This window comes from Theropithecus gelada, chromosome 4, assembly GCF_003255815.1.
Source record: "Theropithecus gelada isolate Dixy chromosome 4, Tgel_1.0, whole genome shotgun sequence".
NCBI classification, from domain to species: domain Eukaryota; kingdom Metazoa; phylum Chordata; class Mammalia; order Primates; family Cercopithecidae; genus Theropithecus; species Theropithecus gelada.
The window spans coordinates 59,404,754-59,428,685 of NC_037671.1; the positions used below are offsets into that span (position 1 = coordinate 59,404,754).

The following is a 23,932-nucleotide window of genomic DNA, read 5'->3' on the forward strand; positions in this document are numbered from 1 at the left end:
GCAAAGTTAAGAAAGCCCAAGAGCCTAGAACCCACAGAAAAAGGCCAGAGTAAGACTAAGGGTATCTATCCCCTGTTCTTTTTTCCCTCTTCCATCTGATATTATCTTTGGCTCAATAGTCCTAGAACTCAGAGGGCTGATACTCCAATTTACCCTATAGTTGCTAGACTCAACTCTACCATCTCCTCCACTCCCAGACCTTAGACTCTTGGAGGGCAGAGAGCAGGATAGGAGCAGCCTCAAGGATGGGAAAGCAATGGAGACTGACCTATGTTTTGTTATTTCCCTTTGCCAGCAATATCTTCTAGTTACAGGATTTTTGCACCTAGAAATAAAATATAATATAAATATTGACCATAACTTATAGTAATTCAGTGCTTCTAAGTTGCCATGTACCATGGTAAACACATGGCTATATTATAGCAACATCATAAAGCAGACATGATTATTTCTATATCGAGGATAAATCTGAGGTTTAGAAGAAAGGTTGGGAAAATTGTTGAAGGTCACAAGTAGGTCACAAGCCAGAAGTACATGGCACTGGAACAGACCTTACTTTTGAGTCTGAGCCTATTGTATTGACTTGCTATCAATGCATAACAAACCACATCACACAAGACCAGTAGGATCTATGAGTCATCTTGGGGTTGGCTGATTTAAGCTGGGCTAGGCTAGGTGGCTGGGGTAGCTCTGCTCTATATGCCTCTCATCTTCCTCCTGGGACCAGCAGGTTACCCTGGACATGTGTAAGAAGAAAATTGGAAATATGCAAGGTCTCTCAAGGCCTAGGCTTGGAACTGGTGCACTAATTTCTGCCTCATCCTATTGGTCAAGGCAAGTTACAAGGCTGAGCCTAACGTCAACGAGCAAAGAGACACACCTCATTTTTTTTAAAGAGATAAGGATCTGACTGTTGACTAGGTTGTACTCAAATGCCTGAGCTCAAGGGATCATCCTGCATTGCTGGGACTACAAGTGTGCACCACTGTGCCCAACTGAGATATACTTCACCTTTGTGGAATGTAGTAGATGCTGAGGTGCACTTCCTGGTCCCTTTCCAGAACCAAGGCACTTACTTTATCAGCTGCTAGGAATATTGCTTGCTGATGATGGCTCACCAAGTCCACTGACTCCCATCCTCTCACCTCCACCCTCACCCTGGAGTCCCCATCCCACTGCCCACCAGGAATTGTCCTCAGCTGAAGGGCACTGCTTTGCCCAAGGGTGCCCCCATGGTCAAGCCATATCCAAAGACTAGTCAGATATGAGTATGAGGTCTGACCCCTTACCTCAATTCAAGACATCTCTGAAGGGCTATCCTAGCATCAGAGCTTCCCATAGGATTGGGTGAGGCCTGGGTTGCAACTAAATTAGTCCCATTTTTCTCTGCGTCAATCTTGCTTCCCTCACTCCCTTAAAATGGCTGTTTCCAAGAGTATTCCTCAATAACTACTCCATGAAATCTAGCCTTCAACATGAGAGGGACTCCAAAGTCAATGGTGAAGGGCACAGATACAGTATAGGAAAGAATCAGAACCAATAATGCAATCTACCACATCTTTGTGTTTAACAAGTAGATTAAACTGCATCCCAGCTCCAAAAACAAAAGCATATAGTGGAGTAGACAGAATCTCTGTCTGACATGTCTTAATATATATCTAAACCATTGATATTGGACCTTGAAATATATTTGAGTTGGAAAAGGCATGTGGTCCTGAAGAGTTGTGGGCAAATGGAAACTTTGTAAATTGAATTAAATTCCAAATGCATGGTGGGGGTTTGGTATTCTAAAGTGAAAAATGTGGTGAATTATTTTATGAATAACCGTTTTAATAACATACTGATTTTTCTATGATGGGTTTTACATATCAGCAATTTATTTCATTTTTATGAACCCATTCCATTTTTAAAATAATTCTCTGTGTGTGAAATTATAGCATGATGTCATACATTTGTTTTTTGGTCTCCAATCCTTAGTGGATTTCCTTTGCATAAATTTTAAGTTTACATGAACCTGAAAAGATTCCAGGGACTCTGGGTAAAGCCATGGGTGCATGGTTGTTGGAAATGGGCACAAGGGATATAAGTAACAGGGCAGACAAACATCCCAGGAGAAGAAATTTTGGCCAGGTAGTGTTCCTTTGTCCAGCAAAAAAAACAGGAAGAGAGAAAATAGATAATTTATTGTACTTAAGGATAGGGACTGACAGAATACCTATAGCAGAAGGACAAGTCAGCAGGAAAATCAAGAATTCTAATAGAATATTGCTGATATGATTGTTCATGATTTCCAGGGATATGAAGGGCAAGCCAGGCTAAAAAGTGGACCAGAACACTGGTGGTTGAGGGACTGGTGGCCCCAGTGAGAAGAGGGAATAGGCACACAGCAGTGACAGATTCAATGGAAGTTTTTCCATATTTTTGATATGCAAGTCATGTTTATATTCATTCCCCTCATGCTTTTCTTGGAAGGTTGAGGCTCTCCCATGTGAGAGTTTCCTCTATCAGTCAGGATTCTAAATATTCTTGATATTTTAAAGAAGATATTTAATACCAGGAGATGACAAAGGTAAGAAGCCTAAAGTGGGAGAGTAAGGTATCCTTGAGATTATCAAGAGCAGAAAGCTACTACCACTGCCTAAAGCTTAAGGGACAAAAGGAGCCAGGCCACCAGGGAGAAGCTGGAACCACAGAAACTCTTGGAGCAAGAGCTGGGTCCATAGAAGAGATGGCTGCTGCCAGAGACAATACTTGAAGCTGAGAGAAGTGGGGAGAAATACCCAGCTTCTTCCTTTCTGCTCTCTCTTCCGGGCCATCCAATGGCTGAACTGACCCAGAAACCAGAGGGCAAAGGAACAAGGAAAAAGTAATTCTCTGTGATACGAACAGGGTAGAGTGGGGACAGAGAATAAATCTAAGAGCAAAAGAGGACAAGCCTAGCACATGGCCTCAACTTCTCTGCTCTCCATGGCAATGTCCTCCCTCCTCTTCTATTTCCAGGAGTCTCTGATTCCTGCCACCTATTGCCCCAGGCTCCCTTGATAGCTGGTTTCCAGGTGGGGGCGCAGCCAATGGTGGTGGCAGCAGGAGACTGGGAGATAAAAGGAAAGGTTGTGTTATTTTTCCCCACTCCCTCTCTGCTTTGGAGCCAACTCTCTGGCAGGCTCCCTCCACCATTATAGATCCTGCTGGTGGCCTGTCTTCTGTGGCTGTAGGTCTCACCAGCTCTCACTAGGTCTCTCTAGGAGTGGTTTCCTTCTGTTGCTGGTCTCTGGGTGTCTCAACATCCCTTGCTAATTCCCTTAATCCTGCCCACAGCTATGTCAGTAGTATCTTTGTTAAAGTCCCTTCATGTGAATAATTTGGCTAGAGTTCTGTTTTCTGCCAGGACCCTGGCTAGTACCCTGACCTACTGTGTTCTTTTCCAAGCTCCTTGCAAGTGTCAAATTTTCCCTACTGTTGCCCAGATCAACAGTGTGGTATAGTAGAAAGAGTACTGGCTTTACTGGCAGACAGACATGGTTTTATTTCCGATTCAGTCACTTACAGAGTTACTGGCTGGGAAAGTTATTTAACCTCCCGAGCTTCAGTTTTCTTGCTGGTAAAGTGGAAAGGGGATAATGATGAATTTCAGTTGGATATATTAGAAATCTGTGCCTGACCCATGTGTTCCGGGCCTCATCTGCCAGTTGTCTTTTTTTCACATACCAATATTTATGGCATAAATCCCCTTCCTACTTGACTGAAAGAAATGAACCCCCTTCAAAGTATTTCCAGTTATTTCTAGAAGTTTCCGAATAAGTTCCCCTGCCCACTAGTCTTTCTTTCGCGGTTGCCATGGTCTTCTGCCTTGTTATTTTGCTTCTGCCCCAGCTTCCACATGTCCAGCTTCTGCTTGCAGGGCCACTTGCTGAGGCTTTGCCAAGGCTGAAACTTTTCCAGGGTCACTGTCCATCATGAGAACATAGCCCATGCCAAGGGTGTTGCCTCTTAGTGTTCCCAAAGAGTCTTGTCCTTGGGAAGCCTCCATTTGGCCTCTGTGGTGCAGAGAGGAGAATGTCCTTCCCTGGCTCAGCCCCAAATATGCTGGGCTCGTGCCTAGAGCCTCTGAGAGTCTCTTTGACTATTTCCTCAGCTGATTTCACATGTAAACAAAACAACTCATAGAGGTTCTGGAAACTGCTTCCACCATCTTTCTAGAAGGAGGTCAGAAAGGGAATAGATGCTTTGCCCTCTGCTTCACCCTTTTCCCCTCTTCCCTTCACAGCTCTCCCAGCCCCCAAACCAATCTTCCTCTTCTATTTACTAAACTAAACATTTTATACATATCAACCACTGTGGGATAGAAGGGGGAGGGTCAAGGAGGGAGGTGAGGTCTAGATGACTTCTGTATATAAGCCAGAGTCCAATCCGTTTATATATGAATGACTCCTAGTGCAATACCTGGCACATGGTGGATTCTCAACAGATGATGAATACTATCATCACGTAAATAGGAAACCACATTTCCTACCATTTAGATGGTATAAGTTCTTCAAAGTTCAATTTATATGTCATCTCTTACCAGAAACCTGACCCTAATCCCAGTAGGATGAGATTACTCTTTGCCTGTGTATTCGCTTCTTAGGGCTATGGTTATAATATACCAAGAACAACGAAAATTTATTCTCTCACAGTTCTGGAGGCTGGAAGTTTGAAATCAAGACATTGGTAGAGCCATCCTCTCTCTGAAAGCTGTAGGGAGAGTCCTTCCTTGCCCCTTCCCAGCTTCTGGTGGCTCTCGGCAATCCTTGGTGTTCCCTGGCTTACAGCTGTTTCACTCCAATCTCTGCCTCTGTTGTCGCACAGTCATCTTCTCCCTGTGTGTCTTTGTTTCCACGTGGCATTCTCTTCTCTTATGAGGCCATCAGTCATAGTGGATTAAGGCCCACTCTAGTAACCTCATTTAACTTGATTATATCTGCAAAGGCCCTATTTCCAAGTAAGGTCACATTCTGGGGTCCTGAGAGTTGGGATTTCAACATACCTTCTTGGGGGGTGCATTTCCACCCACAACACCCTGCAATAAGATTCTAAAATTGAATAGCAACAATCTTATTTCTCTTTTGACATCTATCATATCTATCTCCCCCATAACACTGAAAAGCCCAAGGACAGAATCTATTTCTGATTCACTTTCGTGTCCCTGACAATACCTACATGTCCCATAATAGGTTTGATAGGTACTAAGTGACCGGGCTGAGGCTTACACCCTCCCCTCCTGACTCACAACTAATCTTTTAGACTAGACAATGCTGCCACCAGCCTGGTACATGCATTTGTGAGTTCCTTTATTTTTTGGAAACACTATATATCAGGAAGATGGGTTTGGCTAACTGAAATAGCTGATTATAGCTTGCCTTGGGTGGTTAAATATTTATGTCTTTTGAGAGTGAACAATGGGCTTCATTCTACCAGGGAAATAATCTTGTTTGTCCCCATTTATTGGCTCTTTTTTCCTCTTTTACATTTTCAGCATCCTAATGATGTCCTTAGTGATAGTTGCTATGGAAGTATTTTAGTGTTTTCTGCAGTGTTGGGTGGTGCAGTACCTGAAGCCTTCTTTAGTGTGTATTTATAATGACACCAAGCCATGAATTTCATTTTTGTGATAGCTTTCTTGCTTAATAACCGGTTGTCATCAGGGGAGTGATGTGCATTTATTTTGGCCTCCTGATTTATCACGTTGATTTTTCTTCTCCTTTTCATTGTTCCTGGAGTGCTCATCATCACTTTAAATACTCAACCCATTATTTCACAGAATATAACGACAGAGTCAGCCCCATCATTTTATCATGTATAAACTGGTAAACAGTTGCAGCCTCTGTGATGAGGGGTGATTTAGGCTTGTAAAAGTCAAACACTTTTTTTTTTTTGTCTCACTCTGTCGCCAGGCTGGAGTGCAGTGGCACGATCTTGGCTCACTGCAACCTCTGCCTCCCGGGTTCAAGCGATTCTCCTGCCTCAGCCTCCCAAGTAGCTGGGACTACAGGTGTGCCCCACCACACCCAGTTAATTTTTGTATTTTTTAGTAGAAATGGGGTTTCACCATGTTGGCCAGGATGGTTCGAATCTCTTGACCTTGTGATCCGCCCACCTCGGCCTCCCAAAGTGCTGGGATTAAAGGTGTCAAAAACTTTTGAGTATGTACAGTTTGGAGACTGAGACTCAGTAACGGGTGGAGGAGAGAAAACTGGGATATCTAGAAAATTGGATTGTGGTGTCTTCGGTAAAATAGTAATAGTAATATATGTTCTACCTACTTGATAGGATTGTTATGAGAGTCATGTGATTAATGTATGTGAAAGCAATTTGTAAGCTGTACAGTGCTATAAAATGTTTATGAATGTCATCATTAGTAACAATTAGATTGTTAATAGTCCTGATTGCTTTTGACCTGGATGTCCATGGGGAAGCAGCTTAATCTCTCATGAAGACATCACTTGATCTTTTTACTGAACCATGTGGGCAAATGCTCAGGCCATTATGCAGCATTTTCAAGGCCATCAGGTTGTCTGTATCAGCCTCTTTCATTCGACTCTTACGTTTTATTTGGGGAGGAGAAGGGACAGTATGACTTTAATTATTAAGCTGAAGAAGTGGAGAAATATTGATTTCTTGAATATCTTTTTCAAGTCAGCTCTTTAATATAAAGTCTCTCTGGTGCATCTGTTGCTAGCTTGCCATGTTGATATGTGCCATTTTAATTTTGTTCCTCCAAAGGTTTGGGTTATTTTTCCATACACTTTCGTTTACGGTAGACGCTCAACCACTTACTGAACACACTTAGGCAGGTAGACTTTGACAGTTCTAGGGAACAGTTCTGAATGCATTTAGTGATTTCATTTATGTGTTTTAGTTTAAGTACTCTATCAATTTATCCTAGAGATAGCCCAGAAATTGATGTCACTGCAATTAAACAGAATTTTTTTTGTAAAGAATTCCATGCCTGACAACTCTAGAAATATTTATTATGCAGCTTCTCTTAAAGGATTTTCAATTTTCTCATTTGGAGCAAATTTTGTGTGTTAAATGCAGTTGGTTCCTAGACACTGACTCATTTCCCAAATCTGAGTACACTTTTTTCCTCAATTGACTTTCCTCTGCCAGTATGTCATCCAACTATTCTTTAATGTACTGTCAAAATACGGTCACCTCATCATTAGCAGGAAATGGGCTTCTTGCCCACTCTTGTGAAAGTAGAATAAAGTCAGACAATTTGATTTTTAAACTATAAGAAAAGGAGAATGAAAAAACAGCAAAACCTAACTAATTTCCAAGCTCAGGGCTGTTTATAAAGAGCCTGAACAAATAAGACACCCAGAAACAAAAGGAAAACTGCCATTTGCTTCGCTTTGTGTAGAATACGGAAGAATTTCCATTTTACTCTAAATATAAAGTAGCTGCAACGTGAGTCAACATAAATAAAACGAAGAAACCAAGTCTTTATGGAAGACGACAGAAGTTTCATGTGGGCAGCTTCATGTGTTTAAGCATCTCAACGTGAAAACTTGGCCATTTGCTCAAGATTATTTCTCTGTATTTAGATTTTGGGTGCAAATATCATCTCTGTCTCTAGGAAACAAACCCAGACGGCCTACAGAGTCAAGAATGAAGAACTCATTTTACTGAAATGTTAATGTCAACTCTAAAAATACCAGAGTTTTCAATTTTACCTAATCAAATAATCAGCTCGACAATTTTTTTGCAACCACAGTTGCTTATATGGCTGACCAAAGTGACGATTTGTTTAAGACCAAGTTCGAGGTTAGTAAAACATATAATATATAGTGCAGATTTCATTTAACCATGTGGATAATTCAGCAAAATATGTTCTTCATGAATTGCTATGAAAAAGAGTAATTTGCTGCATTTGAATTATCTGATTACCTGTCCTGATCTTCTACTTCACTTTGAGTGTATATGTAGACTTTATTAGAATAACATTTTGTAGCATAAAAATAATCTATATTGCCACAGCTTCTCTCTACTTACTAGTTCAAAGCTTTCTCTTTAATTTTTGATCAGTGCCAATTTGGAACCAATCTCTTTTAGCTCAATTTCCTCATTTGTGGAGTGGGTATCTTAACATCCAAAATAATATAAAGTTACGATGATTAGTGGGATGGTGAAAAACACTTCACACAGAATCTGGCATATAGTGAATGCTCAATGAATTTTTTTTTTTTTTTTTTTTTTTTGAGACGGAGTCTGGCTCTGTCGCCCAGGCTGGAGTGCAGTGGCCAGATCTCAGCTCACTGCAAGCTCCGCCTCCCGGGTTTATGCCATTCTCCTGCCTCAGCCTCCCGAGTAGCTGGGACTACAGGTGCCCGCCACCTCGCCTGGCTAGTTTTTTGTATTTTTTAGTAGAGACGGGGTTTCACCATGTTAGCCAGGATGGTCTCGATCTCCTGACCTCGTGATTCGCCTGTCTCGGCCTCCCAAAGTGCTGGGATTACAGGCTTGAGCCACCACGCCCGGCCATGCTCAATGAATTTTAACTATTTTGACTTCTACTGTTAAAGATGTGACCTGGGAAGTCATTAAAACTTTTGTAGCTTAGTTCTTTACATATGAAAGACAAATGTCTTGATATAAGTCTAAAAATGTTCTTAAAATGCATACAGTGCCTCCACATGCAAAGTGAAGCACAGAATTTAAGTAATTGCCTTCATTAATTAATCAATGCATTGCTTTACCTAAGAGGTTGATACATGTTTTAGAGCAAAGCTTGAGGCACAAAGTTTCACTTTGCTTGGATATTACTTTTATTGCCATTTTGCCATTTTTTTGGTATTCATTATTTACTGTGGTGGGGCAATAATTTGGGTGCAAGTAGTTCACTTGAGAGGTGATCCCAGGAGGCATGATCAGGGAGTGGGCAAGTAAGACTGGCAAAAGAGGACACCATTAAAGGATACATTGAGAAGCAGGTTACTGTCCTGGGCAAGTGAGCTCAATCCCAGTGGCATCTCTTTGAGAGACTGCATAAAACCTTGAGCAACCTCATCCATTTAGTCCAGCACTATACTAATATTATCACTTTCTATGAGCAATACCGCATGAAAAAATTTGGGGAGCATTGCTATAAAGAATGGTCGAGAGTGCTGAAGAGAAGCCAGGAAAATAAAAAGCAGAATAAATAAGAATGGTTGACATGCATGGCATGGTGTCTCACACCCGTAATCCCAGCACTTTGGGAGTTGGAGGTGGGAGGATCACTTTAACACTTGAGGTCAGGAGTTAAAGACCAGCTTGGGCAACATTGCGAGACCCCGTCTCTACAAAAATTTTAAAATTAGCTAAGCATGGTGGCACATGCCAGTCTTGAACACCCGGCCTCAAATGACCCTCCCACCTTGGCCTCCCAAAGTGCTGGGATTGCAAGGGTGAGCCACCATCCTGGCCTGGTTACATTTAACTATGTTGCACAGAAGATCATGGATTCATTCAAAATGAAATCATTGTTGCTGGGTTCTTGTAAAAGTAAGGTTATTGAGCCATGGGCGTTGAGCATATGGGAGCAGAAACAATCCTTTTAATCTACTCAGCATTTTGTGGGCTTTAAAGGAATAATGGCTGTTGTTTCTGGCTTTGCAGTTCAAGTGAGATGGATTTAGAAGAGCTCCAAGCACATTCCTAAAGTATTGGGTGGCTGAAAGGGTCTATGAGTTACGTAATTGTTACTTCAGTCTCCAGCGGAAGGGAGGGGACATGTCTTCCTGGTCACATTCCTCCTTGGTCGCAAGAAACCACGTTTTGTTCCCAAGAAACCACGTTTTGTTCCCTTCAAATCAGAAATGTAGCCAGAATGCCCACTAGGTGGTGCTCCAATTACTTTACTGTATAACATTTTGTAACCTGTAGTATATAAGAATATTACATGTTAGAGCCAAAAACACAGAAAATATTCTATAACTTGAGCTTCAAGATGTAAAGACTTCATATATTGAGAGGACTAATATGGCTTTTAAAATATCACATGATGTCAAAATACGCATAAAAGGTGAAAAAAATGCTACCTCGGAGCCAAAGTTAACATTCTTGGTAGAAAAATAGATTACATTCAATATTTTTTTAAATTGCGCTTTAAAAAGAACTCTGATGCACTAGGTTCTGAGGCAATACAAGGATTTATATTATATATATAATATATATAAATATGGCAATTCCCCCCCAGTATGTATTTATTTATTTATTTATTTATTTATTTATTTATTTTGAGACAGAGTCTTCCTCTGTTGCCCAGGCTGGAGTGCAGTGGCGTGATCTCAGCTCACTGCAATCTCCACCTCCTGGGTTCAAGTGATTCCCCTGCCTCAGCCTCCTGAATAGCTGGGACTACAGGCCCGTGGTGCAACACCCGGCTAATTTTTTTTTTGTATTTTTAGTAGAGACGGAGTTTCACCATGTTAGCCAGGATGGTCTCCATCTCCTGATCTCGTGATCCACCTGCCTTGATCTCCCAAAGTACTGGGATTACAGGCGTGAGCCACCGTGCCCGGCCCCTCCCCACACATTTATACATGTGATGTCTTTCAGTATCATCTCAGAATGGATAAGATGTAGATCAAAAATTCTGTCAAAAACAGTGCAAAAAAATGCAAGCAGATGAAATACCAATTTTCAAGTTAAGCAAGCAAAAGTAGAGTTAAAAGTAGACTATGTGGCTGGGTACGGTGGTTCAGGCCTGAAGGCCAAGGTGGGTGAATCAAATGAGGCCAGGAGTGATATCCTGTCTCTACTAAAAATACAAAACAACTTAGCGAGGCGTGGTGGAGCTAATCTGTAATCCCAGCTACTCAGGAGGCTGAGGCACGAGCATCACTTGAACCCAGGAGGCGGAGGTTGCAGTGAGCCAAAATTGTGCCATTGCACTCCAGCCTGGGCAACAGAGTGAGACTCTGTTTCAAAAAAACAAACAAAAAAAGTAGATTATGTTATTACTGGACAGTTACTACTGAATGAATCCAAATATTTGCTTTCTTCAGCCTTACACTTAGACTGCCAGGCTGCTGGAGAAACATAACAGGACAATTTCGTGTCATCTTTAAGTCAAGACTTTGGACAGAATTTCTGGAAAGAAGCAACTTAAATGCATTTCTCTCCACTTTCTTTGCCAGCCCAACACAGCTGACATCTCCTGAGCCATTGAGTTCTTGGGCCTACAGTGGCTGGAGAGTGCTGGCTCTGTTGGAGTCCTCATGGAAAAAATAGAATTGGACTTTTTCCCAGTGAGCCAACTAGAACCCCTTCACTCCCACCAAAAGGGTAACAAAAATGTCCATAGCAATGGTGTTCATAATAGCAAAAATGCAAAACTACCTATACATCAATTAGTAGCAAAATGAATTAATCAGCTGTCATATTTTATATAGTGAAATATTGTATAGCAGTAACAAGGAAGGAACTGGAGCTCCATGTTTCCACATGGATAATCTCTAAAGTATAGAACTGAACAAAGAAAGAAAATAAGCAAGTAGCAGTAGCATGCTAGAATATTATACAATTAATAAAAAGTTAAAAACTGGGCCAGGAGCAGTGGCTCACACCTGTAATCCCAGCACTTTGGGAGGCCAAGGTGGGTGGATCAGCTGAGGTCGGGAGTTCAAGACCAGCCTGGCCAACATGGTGAAACCCTGTCTCTACTGAAAACACAAAAATTAGCTGGGTGTGGTGGCTCACATCTGTAATCCCAGCTACTTGGGAGGCTGTGGCATGAGAATCGTGTGAAGCCGGGATGCAGAGGGTTGCAGTGAGCTGAGATCATGCCACTGTACTCCAGCCTGGGCAACAGAGTGCGACTCTGTCTCAAATAAAATAAAATAAAATAAACCAAAAACAAAGTTAAAAACTATAAAACAATACCATATACATATATATACACACACACATGCATACATATGTATGTAAATACATATATAATAGTCAAAAAGAAAAGGTGGTGGTTACTTTCAGGAAGGGAAAAACATTGGTGGAAAGACATATATAGGAGCTTCAATTTTAATGGTACTATCTTAATTTGTAAGCTGAATGGTAGATGAAGAAGTGATCATTAAGATGTAATGATATATTTGGGAGGCCAAAACGGGTAGATTGCTTGAGCTCAGAAGTTCGAGACCAGCCTGAGCAACATGGTGAAACCCATCTCTAAAAAAAAAAAAAAACAAAAACAAAAAAATTAGCTGGGCGTGGTGGTGCATGCATGTAGTCCCAGCTATTCGGGGGACTCAGAAGGGAGAATGGCTTGAGCCCAGGAGGTTGAGGCTGCCGTGAGCCAGGGTTGCGCCACTTCACTCCAGCCTGGGTGACCAAGTGAGATCCTGTCTCAAAAAATAAAAATTAAAAAAGATATAATGACATATGAAATGTAAGATTTTTTTTTTTCTTACATGTCTCAAATAAGTCAAAGAAACATGGGGGAGAAGAAGAAAAAGGAGAGGAGGAAGAAGAAGAGGAGAAGAGGAAGAAGGAGAAGATCAACTTGGAAGGACAAAGAATAGGAACTAGCAGGCCCGTGAGTTCCAGTGGGTGTGTGGTTTTGGGCAAGAAGTTACCATCAGAGAGACTCAGTACAAGAAGAGGGAATGCTGAGAGGCATTCCTGAGGTCAGAGAGTGTGTTTGCTGGGAAAATCAGATGATATGGGATGGGAAGGTATCCTTTCAAAAGGGGCAGGTCCATCCATTCATTCAACGTATACTTATTAACTCTCTGTGCTCTGCACTGTTCTAGGACACAGCAATGAACAAATCAGCCCAAAATCTGCCCTCATGAGTTTAGGTGTCTGGCAGGCAAATTCTGTATCCAGGCTGTTTGTCTGAACTTCCCAGCTAGGCATTCAGGGAAGGACAGAGATTTATTTACTCTACAAATATATATTGAACACTTCATATATGTCAAACAATGCTGGATGCTGGGGAGATGGAATGAGTCCCTGTCTTCAAGAAACTTACAATTCAGTGGGAAAAGTCTTATATGCAGTTACACATTTAAAGTTAAATGTGTTGGAGGCAAGCAGAGTATCTTGGGAACACAGCAGAAGCCGTGGGGTGGTAGGGAGTGTTGGAGCCTGCTTCTGCTTGGAAAATGAGTTGATTTCAGAGAACCAAGATGTGAATTCAGAATCAGTGTCAGTTTATTAGCATAGATTAAAGATTCTGGCCAGGCGCGGTGGCTCACACCTGTAATCCCAGCACTTTGGGAGGCCAAGGAGGGCGGATCACAAGGTCAGGAGATCAAGACCATTCTGGCTAACACAGTGAAACCCTGTCTCTACTAAAAAAAAATAACAAAAATTAGCCTGGTGTGGTGGGGGGCACCTGTATTCCCAGCTGCTCGGGAGGCTGAGGTAGGAGAATGGCGTGAACCTGGGAGGAGGTGGAGCTTGCAGTGAGCTGAGATCATGCCACTGCACTCCAGCCTGGGTGACAGAGCGAGACTCCATCTCAGAAAAGCAAGCAAACAAACAACAACAACAATAAAAAAGATGCTGTGTTTGGGCTGGGCTCGGTGGCTCATGCCTGTAATCCCAGCACTTTGGGAGGCTGGAGATGGGCAGATCACTTCAAGTCAAGAGTCTGAGACCATTCTGGCCAACATAGTGAAACCCTGTCTGTACTAAAAACACAAAAATTAGCCGGGTGTGGTAGCGGGTGCCTGTAATCCCAGCTACTCGGGAGGCTGAGGCAGGAGAATCGCTTGAACCCGGGAGGTGGAGACTGTAGTGAACTGAGATTGCACCGCTGCACTCCAGCCTGGGCGACAGAGCGAGACTGTTAAAAAAAAAAAAATTCTACCTTTGGAGCATATACCTAAAGGTAGCCTTATGCTCTGGGGCACTAGGAAGCCTGTTATCCAAAACCATCTCTCTTCCCTCCCATGTGTCCTCCTACTACCAGTCCGTTGCTATTAGAAATTCATTCCATTGCCTCCATTTTATTATTTTAAATAATACACTATTCTATTGAAAATTATTTTATAAATACAATTCTTATAATCGAATTTGCAACTTTAATGTTTTAACAAGAGCTATGTCCCAAAATGTCTTATTGACAAAAACACCAAAATATCTGTGACATTCTGAGAGACACAATACAATACACAATCCGGACACAATGTGTGTATTTTTTTTTCTTCTTCATGTTTTCCAAGGCATGAAGAGTACAGTAGAGAAGAAAGGAGTTATGGATGAGGGAGTGGCTTCAGCCAGGAAAGGATCCATGAAGGAGGAAAGCATGTCCAGCAGTTGGGGAGGTAAAGAGAGGTCTGGTTTTTATGAACAAAGCTACAGACTAGGGAGAAAAAATAGATACAGACTAGGAGATCTTTCCCGTCAACATTACTCTGGAAATCTGTGGAGCAGTTTTTTCCTACGTGAGAATTATACCGAAACAATGAAGCAAATAAGAAAAAAAAGACTGCTTATTCATTCAAATATTATGTTATGCTTATTTGATGACCCTGTGATAGATACTAAGGGTACAGTCTCTGAAGCGCCCATTGAAGGCAGTAGATTGCGACTGCTTATAGTGTTCATTCTCCTCCCCAAAGGGGTGAACTTACGGTCTGTGAAACCCTCAACCCAATTCGTTGTGGGCATGGCACTAGAAGTTTGGCTTCCAAAATCATGTTTCCAAGTCTTGTCTTAGGGAAGGACTTGAGCTTATGAAAGTTTTATGTGAGGGAAACCACACATTAGAGCTGGAAAATCTGACAGCTTACTTTACTGCTTTTTTCTTTTTTTAACTTATGGAAAGTGCATTCTCTAAGTCTGGGAGGAAAAGGAAATTTCTGCTTCACACCCTTTTCAATTCTTGTGTTTGCTTTTACGTTGCAGGGCACCAGCTTCAGGAATTACTAGAGAAGCTTCTGTCAGCTTTTTTCAGAGAAACATTGTGTGGATCAGTAAATGCAGTGTCCTTGGGAGAATTTCCAGGAACTCATGACTGCTGGAACCATCTACCTCAGGCAGGCTCCAGTCACCCTCTTTTTCGGAGAACTATATGACTAGATTGTGGCAAGTTTCTCTTTGCATCTAGGGATGTTAGGGGAAGGTGGTGATGGCAGCGCTGCAGGATAAACAATGAATATAGTGAATGAAATTAGTCTCATTCAAAAAGTGGTGGAGGTTCTACTGTGTGCTAGCACTGTGCCAGGCTCCAGAGCCTGGATAGTAATGCAGAGACCCTGTGCTCAAGGGGATCACAGACAAGTGGGTGAGACAGATCAATGTGTGATAAATGCAAAAGGCAGCCAAAATATGGTACTATGGTAGCATGGGGTAGAGAGGAGGCAGGGAAGTCCCACTGAATGAGACTGTGGCTGAGTCTTGAGGGACAGTCCTTAACAAGGGGAAGATTTACCATGGGGTAAGTTTGGGGTCTGTAAGTAGCTCATAATAATGAGAAGGGAAGAGGACAAGAGATGAGGCTGAAGAGGGAAACAGACCCAGATATCATGAGGCAACTTGTCTGCCACGCTAAGAAATCTGGATACCCTCAACAGTACTTAGGGATACTGAGGGAGCTTGAGGAAGGCAGTGAGCACTTTCAAATGGTTTTTGTTTTCATTTTTTTCTCCTATAAAACTAAAAAATTCTCACTGAAGAAAATTTGGAGGTGACAGAAAGGCATAAAGAGAAAATATATCACCTTTAATTTCTCCACACAGAGGTAACCACTGCTAATTTTGGTATGTTTGGTATATATATTTTTATATGTTTGTGGTCACTTTCTTTATATAACTTTACAATTGCTTTTTTCATTAGCATTCTTTCCTGGGCATTTCCATACTTTGTATTCTTTTTTTTTTTTTAATAAACTTTTAATTTTGAACTAATTTTAGACTAACAGAAGAGGTACAAAGACAAGGCAGAGTTCCTGCAGGTCCTTCCCCCAGCTTCCCAGGATGTTAAACATGTACTTTCTTTCTTGTTTTTTTTGAGGTGGAGTCTCACTCTGTCATCCAGGCTGGAGTGCAATGACATGGTCTCGGCTCACTGAAACCTCTGCCTCCCAGGTTCAAGTGATTCTCCTGCCTCAGCCTCCTGAGTAGCTGGAATTACAGGCATGCACCACCACGCCTGGCTAATTTTTGTAGTTTTAGTAGAAATGGGGTTTCACCATATTGGTTGGCTGATCTCGAACTCCTGACCTCATGATCTGCCCACCTCGGCCTCCCAAAGTGCTGGGATTACAGGCGTGAGCCACCACGCCCAGCCTGTACTTTCTTTTTTTAAAAAAAATTTTTTTATTGAGGTAAAATATCCATATATAATTTACCACCTTTACCATTTTTGGGTGGACATTTTAGTGTTATTAAATACATTTATATTATTTTTTCCCTTTATCTCCCTCTTTCCCCATCCCTCCTGGCCTCTCCTAACCACCAGTCTACTCTATGTTCATGAGATCTACTTTTTTAGCTCTTGCATATGAATGAGAACATGCAATATTTGTCTTTCTGTGCTTGGCTTATTTCACTTAACATCACGGCCTCCAGTTCCAAATATAAATGTTGCAGTTGCTGCAAATGACAAGATTTCATTCTTTTCTATGACTGAATAACATTCAATATGTACCAGTTTTCTTTTATCTATTCATCCATTGATGAGTACTTTGGTTGATTCCATACCCTGGCTATTGTGAATAGTGCTGCAATAAACACAGGAGTGCAGATACCTCTTCGATACATTTATTTCCTTTCTTTTGGATATATACCCAGTAGTGGAATTGCTGGATCATGTTCTGTTTTTAGTTTTTGGTTTTTTGAGGAAACTCCTTACTGTTTCCACTCTGTAGTGGCTGTACTAGTTTACGTTCCCACCAACAGTGTATGCAGAGTTCCCGTTTCTCCACATCCTCAACAGCATCTAACAACATACTTTCTATCTTTCCCATCACAGTGTCGAAATATATTTACCTCTATCATATTTTCACTGATACTCTAAAATGACCACTAACTAAACTGGAAAACTGACCCCGTAGTACTATGAGTTCATAGACATTCCCAACCTGAAACCCAATTGTACTTGAATAAGAGCCTCCTGGAGTCACAGTGCATTACCCTGGAGGGTGGGAATTCTGGACAAAAGTAGCATGCTACACAGAGAGGTGCTTCTGGGCAGATGGGACTTTCAGGGCCCCACAGCTTAGCCTGCATGTGGGAGCAGCTGGTGTGTGCTACTTCCAGATGAATTCTCGCTCACTAAGATAGTGATAAGTGATCTGCAGGTGTTTCTCCTTATGTTTATTAAGAAAAGCCATACAACTGAGTTTCTTTGTGATCGTCACCAGTTTTAACCCTAAGTCTCATTGATCCAGCATTTACTGACATTGCTTAAAGCCAGTACTAAATGATTTGTGCTCAGTTCTAAAGTCCTGGGTTGAATCACTTGGTCCTCCCAGATTGTCCAAGGAAAATATCATGTGCTGGAAAAGGTCATCATTAATGAGAGAAACAAATTATCCCTCAGGCTCAGTCCTAGCCCCTCTGCCTGTTCCTTTTCACCATCCAATGTGACCTCTTGGCACTCATCTGTCCTCTTTGGGGGCTGTTTTCATCCTCTGTCATTTGCACAGTTGTGTCTGTGTATATTTCTTATTATATTGTATATTTCTTGAAAGTGTCTTCTCCCTTCTTATGTATTTCACAGTACTGATCATAGCACCTTACTATTCGATGCTAAACAAATATTTACTCCTTTGAATTTATTAATTCTCTACGCTTTTTCTTTTGGAGGTGTCATGGAGTCTCACAGCTTCAGCTAAGATCTTTTAGTATGTAAACTCTGTTGGGTATCTCCGACTGCTTCCTAAATGGTTCTACCCAGTAACCTACTTTCATTGCTAATTCCAAAAGGCTAATACTGAAACAGTCCCTCCCTTAGTCTCTCCCTGTTATGAGTTGAATTGTGTCTCCCTGCTCCCTCTACCAAATTCGTATATTGAATTCCTAACCCCCAGTACCTCAGAATGTGACTGTGTTTGAAGATAGGGTCTTTAAAGAGGTAATCAAGGTAAAGGTAAAATGAGGTCCTATGGCTGATTGTCTTCATGCGGAGAGGATATTAGGGCACAGACACACACAGGTGGAAGACTATGTGAAGACACAAGAGAGAAGACAGCCATCTGTAAGCTAACAAGAGAGGCTGTAAAAGAAACCAAACTTGCAAACACTTTGTTGAACTTCTGGCCTTCAGAACCATAAGAAAATACATTTCTGTTGTTTTAAACCACCCAGTCTGTGGTATTTTGTTATGGCAGTCCTACAAAACGAATATACTTCTTTTACCTGAATTACAAGCTGACTTTCCCAATACACCTCCACATTCTGTCATGTACCAGCACTCTTTCAGGCATACATATCTGGAGGTGTTTTTTTCTAGTACTCTCATTCCTCTCATCATCACTAGATAATTGTTTTGCTCTTTTAAAAAAAAATTTCCCCTTATTGGCACAGCTATTACTCTAGTCCTCCTCAGTTTTTATTCTTATTTCATAGCCTTAACACATTTTCCTCAAATACAGTTTTATACAGACCTCAGTATCTGATTTCTCTGTTATAATATACTCCCACATGCTTTCTCAGTGCCACTCATATGAAATGATCAACAATTCAACCATATGTTTGCCCATATTATCACCTTTGCTGGGAGTGGCCTTTCTTCTCTTCCCCAGGGCTTAGTGATTTGTGTATCTGGACATGTAACTATATGCCTTCTTGTTGACCTCTTATATGCCCTGTACTTCTGAACTTGTCATATGTTCTTGACTTCCTTAGTCTCAACCTCCAAATTTACCTCTATGCTCTGTTCTTACTCCAGTTACCGTTTAAAATATTAGATTAACATTGGATACCCCCTGATTTCAAAGAGGCACTTCTCCAAATAGTTATACCACCTATATAGGTGGCAGATACTGAAGATTAACATAGCGTTAAGTTAAAGTTTTTGGTTTTGTGTCAGATTTTTTATTAACTTGGTAGCTTTGGGAAAGTGCTAACACTTTTTTTCAGCCTCAACTCTAAAGTGAAGATAAAAATATGTGATTTCACTTGAGCATTATGAAGAAAAATAGATTAAGTATGTGAAAGATTTGTAAGGCATCTACAAAGCAATATTCGGTATTATTTGTTGAGTTTGGCCTTCTTGATGCTTCCCATATTGTCTCTTATTACCACTAATCCTGTCTTCCCAAGTGCCTGACAAACTTGTTCGGGGCCCAAATTATAGATAATATATTCTTTCTGACTCTTAAAGTAGCTAGTCATCATTTAATACTGATTTTTTTTTTAAAGACTAACCCCTAAAATCACAGTAGTTGAAAAGCCTTTTAAGTAGGGTGATTATTTAATTAACTTTGCATGACATGGTTCTAGCTCACCCTTGTAATCTCAGCATCATTATTTTAGTATCTTTCTTACTCTCAAAAGTGTGTTTATTTGGACAACACATTATATGGTCACTCTCCCCATAAATATCCCGGCTTAAACAGAACCACAGAAGTTTGTTTCATGAAGATAAAAAGGACATAGAGCAAACTTTTTTCTGTGGGAAAGAAGAACATGAAAGAGAGAGAGAGTTGAGTCTCTACTTGGGAGAATATTTCAGCTAGCAGAGATTGTGAAGTCTGTGGGTAAAATTTATGGTACTTAAATGTTTGTATGTCAGATAAGACAAACCAGCTGCACTTCACTGCACTTCACTACAATTGCCAAGTCTGGTCTTTGCGTTTAACTTTTGGCAGATGTGCTTGTATGCTATTCAGGTTAAAAAGCTATTAATCAAACTGTTAAAATATGTTGTTAAAAGTTCAAGACGTAGTCTATATTCTGATCTCAAACGGTTTTTATTTGTTTTTATTACTCAAATAATACATAGTTACTCCACACATACTCAACATACATAGTTTTATTGTCTAGTTAAAATTATGTCAAAATATATAGATTGAAAAATGTCTTTCTCCATCATCACTCACCCCTCATTTACCTAATCTCACTTTTCCATATGTAAACCAGTTTTTAACCAGAAACAATGCAAAATAAATATTTAGTATGAATCAATTATAAATATCAAGACATTCCATAAAAGTAACAAATTACTAATTTTTAATAAATAGTCCAACTTTTCTGGAAGAAGATTTGTCAAAATACATCAAAGTGTCAAACACACATTTTTAGACTCAGCAATTTCAATTCAAAGAAATAATTGTACAAGCATACAAGGATATACATATAAAGATATTCATTGCAACCTAGGAGCTGAATTTTGAAAAGATTAACAAAAAGATAAACCACTAGCCAGACAAATAAAGAAGAAAAGAGAGAAGAATCAAATAGACACAATAACAAATGATAAAAGGGATATCACCACTGACCCCACAGAAATACAAACTACCATCAGAGAATACTATAAACACCTCTACACAAATAAACTAGAAAATCTAGAAGAAATGGATAAATTTCTGGATACATACACCCTCCCAAGACTAAATCAGGAAGAAGTCGAATCCCTGAATAGACCAATAACAAATTCTGAAATTGAGGCAGCAATTAATAGCCTACCAACCAAAAAAACAGTCCAGGGCTGGACAGATTCACAGCCAAACCAGAGATACAAAGAGAGCTGGTACCATTCCTTCTAAAACTATTCCAAACAATAAAAAAGGAGGGAATCCTCCCTAACTCATTTTATGAGGCCAATATTATCATGGTTCCAAAACCCGGCAGACACAACAAAAAAACAGAATTCCAGGCCAATATTCCTGATTAACACTGATGCAAAAGTCCTCAATAAAATACTGGCAAACCAAATCCAGCAGCACATCGAAAAACTTATCCACCAGAATCAAGTTGGCTTCATCCCTGGGACGCAAGGCTGGTTCAACATACACAAATCAATAAATGTAATCCATCACATAAACAGAACCAATGACAAAAACCACATCATTATCTCAATAGATGCAGAAAAGGCCTTTGATAAAATTCAACAGCCCTTCATGCTAAAAACTCTCAATAAACTAGGTATCAAGGGAACATATCTCAAAATAATAAAACCTATTTATGACAAACCCACAGCCAATATCATACTGAATGGGCAAAAGCTGAAGCATTCCCTTTGAAAACCAGCAAAAGACAAGGATGCCCTCTCTTAGCACTCCTATTCAACATAGTATTGGAAGTTCTGGCCACAGCAATCAGGCAAGAGAAAGAAATAAAGGGTATTCAAATAGGAAGAGGAAGTCGAATTGTCCCTGTTTGCAGATGACATGATTGTATATTTAGAAAACCCCGTCATCTCAGCCCAAAAACTCCTTAAGCTGATAAACAGCTTCGGCAAAGTCTTGGGATACAAAATCAATATGCAAAAATCACAAGCATTTCTATACACCAATAATAGACAAACAAAGAGCCAAATCATGAGTGAACTCTCATTCACAAGTGCTACAAAGAAAATAAAATACCTAGGAATACAACTTACAAGGGATGTAAAGGACCTCTTTGAGGAAAACTAGAAACCACTGCTCAAGGAAATAACAGAGGACACAAACAAATGGAAAAACATTCCAGGCTCATGGATAGGAAGAATCAACATTGTGAAAATGGCCATACTTCCCAAAGTAATTTATAGATTCAATGCCATCCCCATCAAGCTACCAATGACTTTCTTCACAGAACTAGAAAAAACTACTTTAAATTTCGTATAAAACCAGGTATTGATGGAACATATCTCAAAATAATAAGAGCTATTTATGACAAAACCATAGCCAATATCATACTGAATGGGCAAAACCTGGAAGAATTCTCTTTGAAAACCAGCACAAGACAAGGATGCCCTCTCTTACCACTCCTATTCAACATAGTGTTGGAAGTTCTGGCTAGGGCAATCAGGCAAGAGAAAGAAATAAAGGAAAAGAGGAAGTCAAATTGTCCCTGTTTGCAGATGACATGATTGTATATTTAGAAAACCCCATTGTCTCAGCCCAAAATATCCTTAAGCTGATAAGCAACTTCAGCAAACTCTCAGGATACAAAATCATTGTGCAAAATTAGTTGGGCATGGCAGCACGCCTGTAGTCCCAGCTACTGGGGAGGCTGAGGCAGGAGAACTGCTTGAAACCCGGGAGGTGGAGGTTGCAAAAATCACAAGCGTTCCTATACACCAATAGCAGACAAACAGAGCCAAATCATGAGTGAACTCCCATTCACAACAACTACTACATAGAGAATAAAATACCTTGGAATACAACTCACAAGGGATGTGAAGGACCTCTTCAAGGAGAACTACAAACCACTGCTCAATGAAATAAAAGAGGACACAAACAAATGGAAGAATATTCCATGCTCATGGATAGGAAGAATCAATATCATGAAAATGGCCATACTGCCCAAGGTAATATATAGATTCAATGCCATCCCCATCAAGCTACCAATGACTTTTTTCACAGAAGTGGAAAAAACTACTTTAAATTTCATATGGAACCAAAAAAGAGCCCACATAGCCAAGACAATCCCAAACAAAAAGAACAAAGCTGGAGGCATCATGCTACCTGACCTCAAACTATACTAGAAGGCTACAGTAACCAAAACAGCATGGTACTGGTACCAAAACAGATATATAGAACACTGGAACAGAATAGAGGCCTCAGAAATAACACCACACATCTACAGCCATCTGATCCTTGACAAACCTGACAACAACAAGCAATGGGGAAAGGGTTCCCTATTTAATAAATGGTGCTGGGAAAACTGGCTAGCTATATGTAGAAAGCTGAAACTGGATCTCCTCCTTACACCTTATACAAAAATTAACTCAAGATGGATTAAAGACCTAAATGTAAGATGTAAAACCATAAAATCCCTAGAAGAAAACCTAGGCAATACCATTCAGGACGTAGGCATGGATAAAGACTTCATGACTAAAACACCAAAAGCAATGGCAACAAAAGCCAAAATGGACAAATGGGATCTAATTAAACTAAAGAGCTTCTGCACAGCAAAAGAAACTATCATCAGAGTGAACAGGCAACCTACAGAATGGGAGAAAATTTTTGCAATCTACACATCTGACAAAGGGCTAATATCCAGAATCTACAAATAACTTAAACAAATTTACAAGAAAAAAACAAACAACCCCATCAAAAAATAGGCAAAGGATATGAACTGACACTTCTCAAAAGAAGACACTTATGCAGCCAAAGGACATATGAAGAAATGCTCATCATCACTGGTCATTAGAGAAAAGGAAATCAAAACCACAATGAGATACCATCTCACGCCAGTCAGAATGGTGATCATTAAAAAGTCAAGAAACAACAGATGCTGGAGAGGATGTGAAGAAATAGGAATGCTTTTACACTGTTGGTGGGAGTATAAATTAGTTCAACCATTGTGGAAGACAGTGTGGCAATTCCTCAAAGATCTAGAACTAGAAATACTATTTGACCCTGCGATCCCATTACTGGGTATATATCCAAAAGATTATAAATCATGCTGCTCTAAAGACACATTCACACATATGTTTATTATGGCACTATTCACAAATAGCAAAGACTTGGAACCAAGCCACATGTCCATCAATGATAGACTGGATTAAGAAAATGTGCACATATACACCATGGAATACTATGTAGCCATAAAAAAGGATGAGTTCATATCCTTTTCAGGGACATGGATGGAGCTGGAAGCCATCATTCTCAGCAAACTATCACAAGAACAGAAAATCAAACACCGGATATTCTCAATCATAAGTGGGAATTGAACAATGAGAACACATGGACACAGGGCAGGGAATATCACACGCTGGGGCCTGCCAAGGGGTGGGGACCTGGGGGAGGGATAGCATTAGGAGAAATACCTAATGTAAATGATGAGTTGATGGGTGCAGCAAACCA

General features: G+C 40.5%; 1 protein-coding gene and 1 long non-coding RNA gene across 2 annotated transcripts in view; one reads left to right on the plus strand and one right to left on the minus strand.

Moving 5' to 3' along the window:
- The window catches only part of PRIM2 (DNA primase subunit 2), a 388,757-nt gene that overhangs the window by 34,705 nt on the left and 330,120 nt on the right, over positions 1 to 23,932 (plus strand). The window lies entirely within an intron of this gene.
- LOC112622734 lies at positions 1,816 to 4,718 on the minus strand. The gene is made up of 3 exons (XR_003119017.1): positions 4,675 to 4,718; positions 3,816 to 4,037; positions 1,816 to 3,091 (listed from the first exon to the last, which is right to left on the minus strand). It is a non-coding gene; the product is annotated as an uncharacterized LOC112622734 (long non-coding RNA).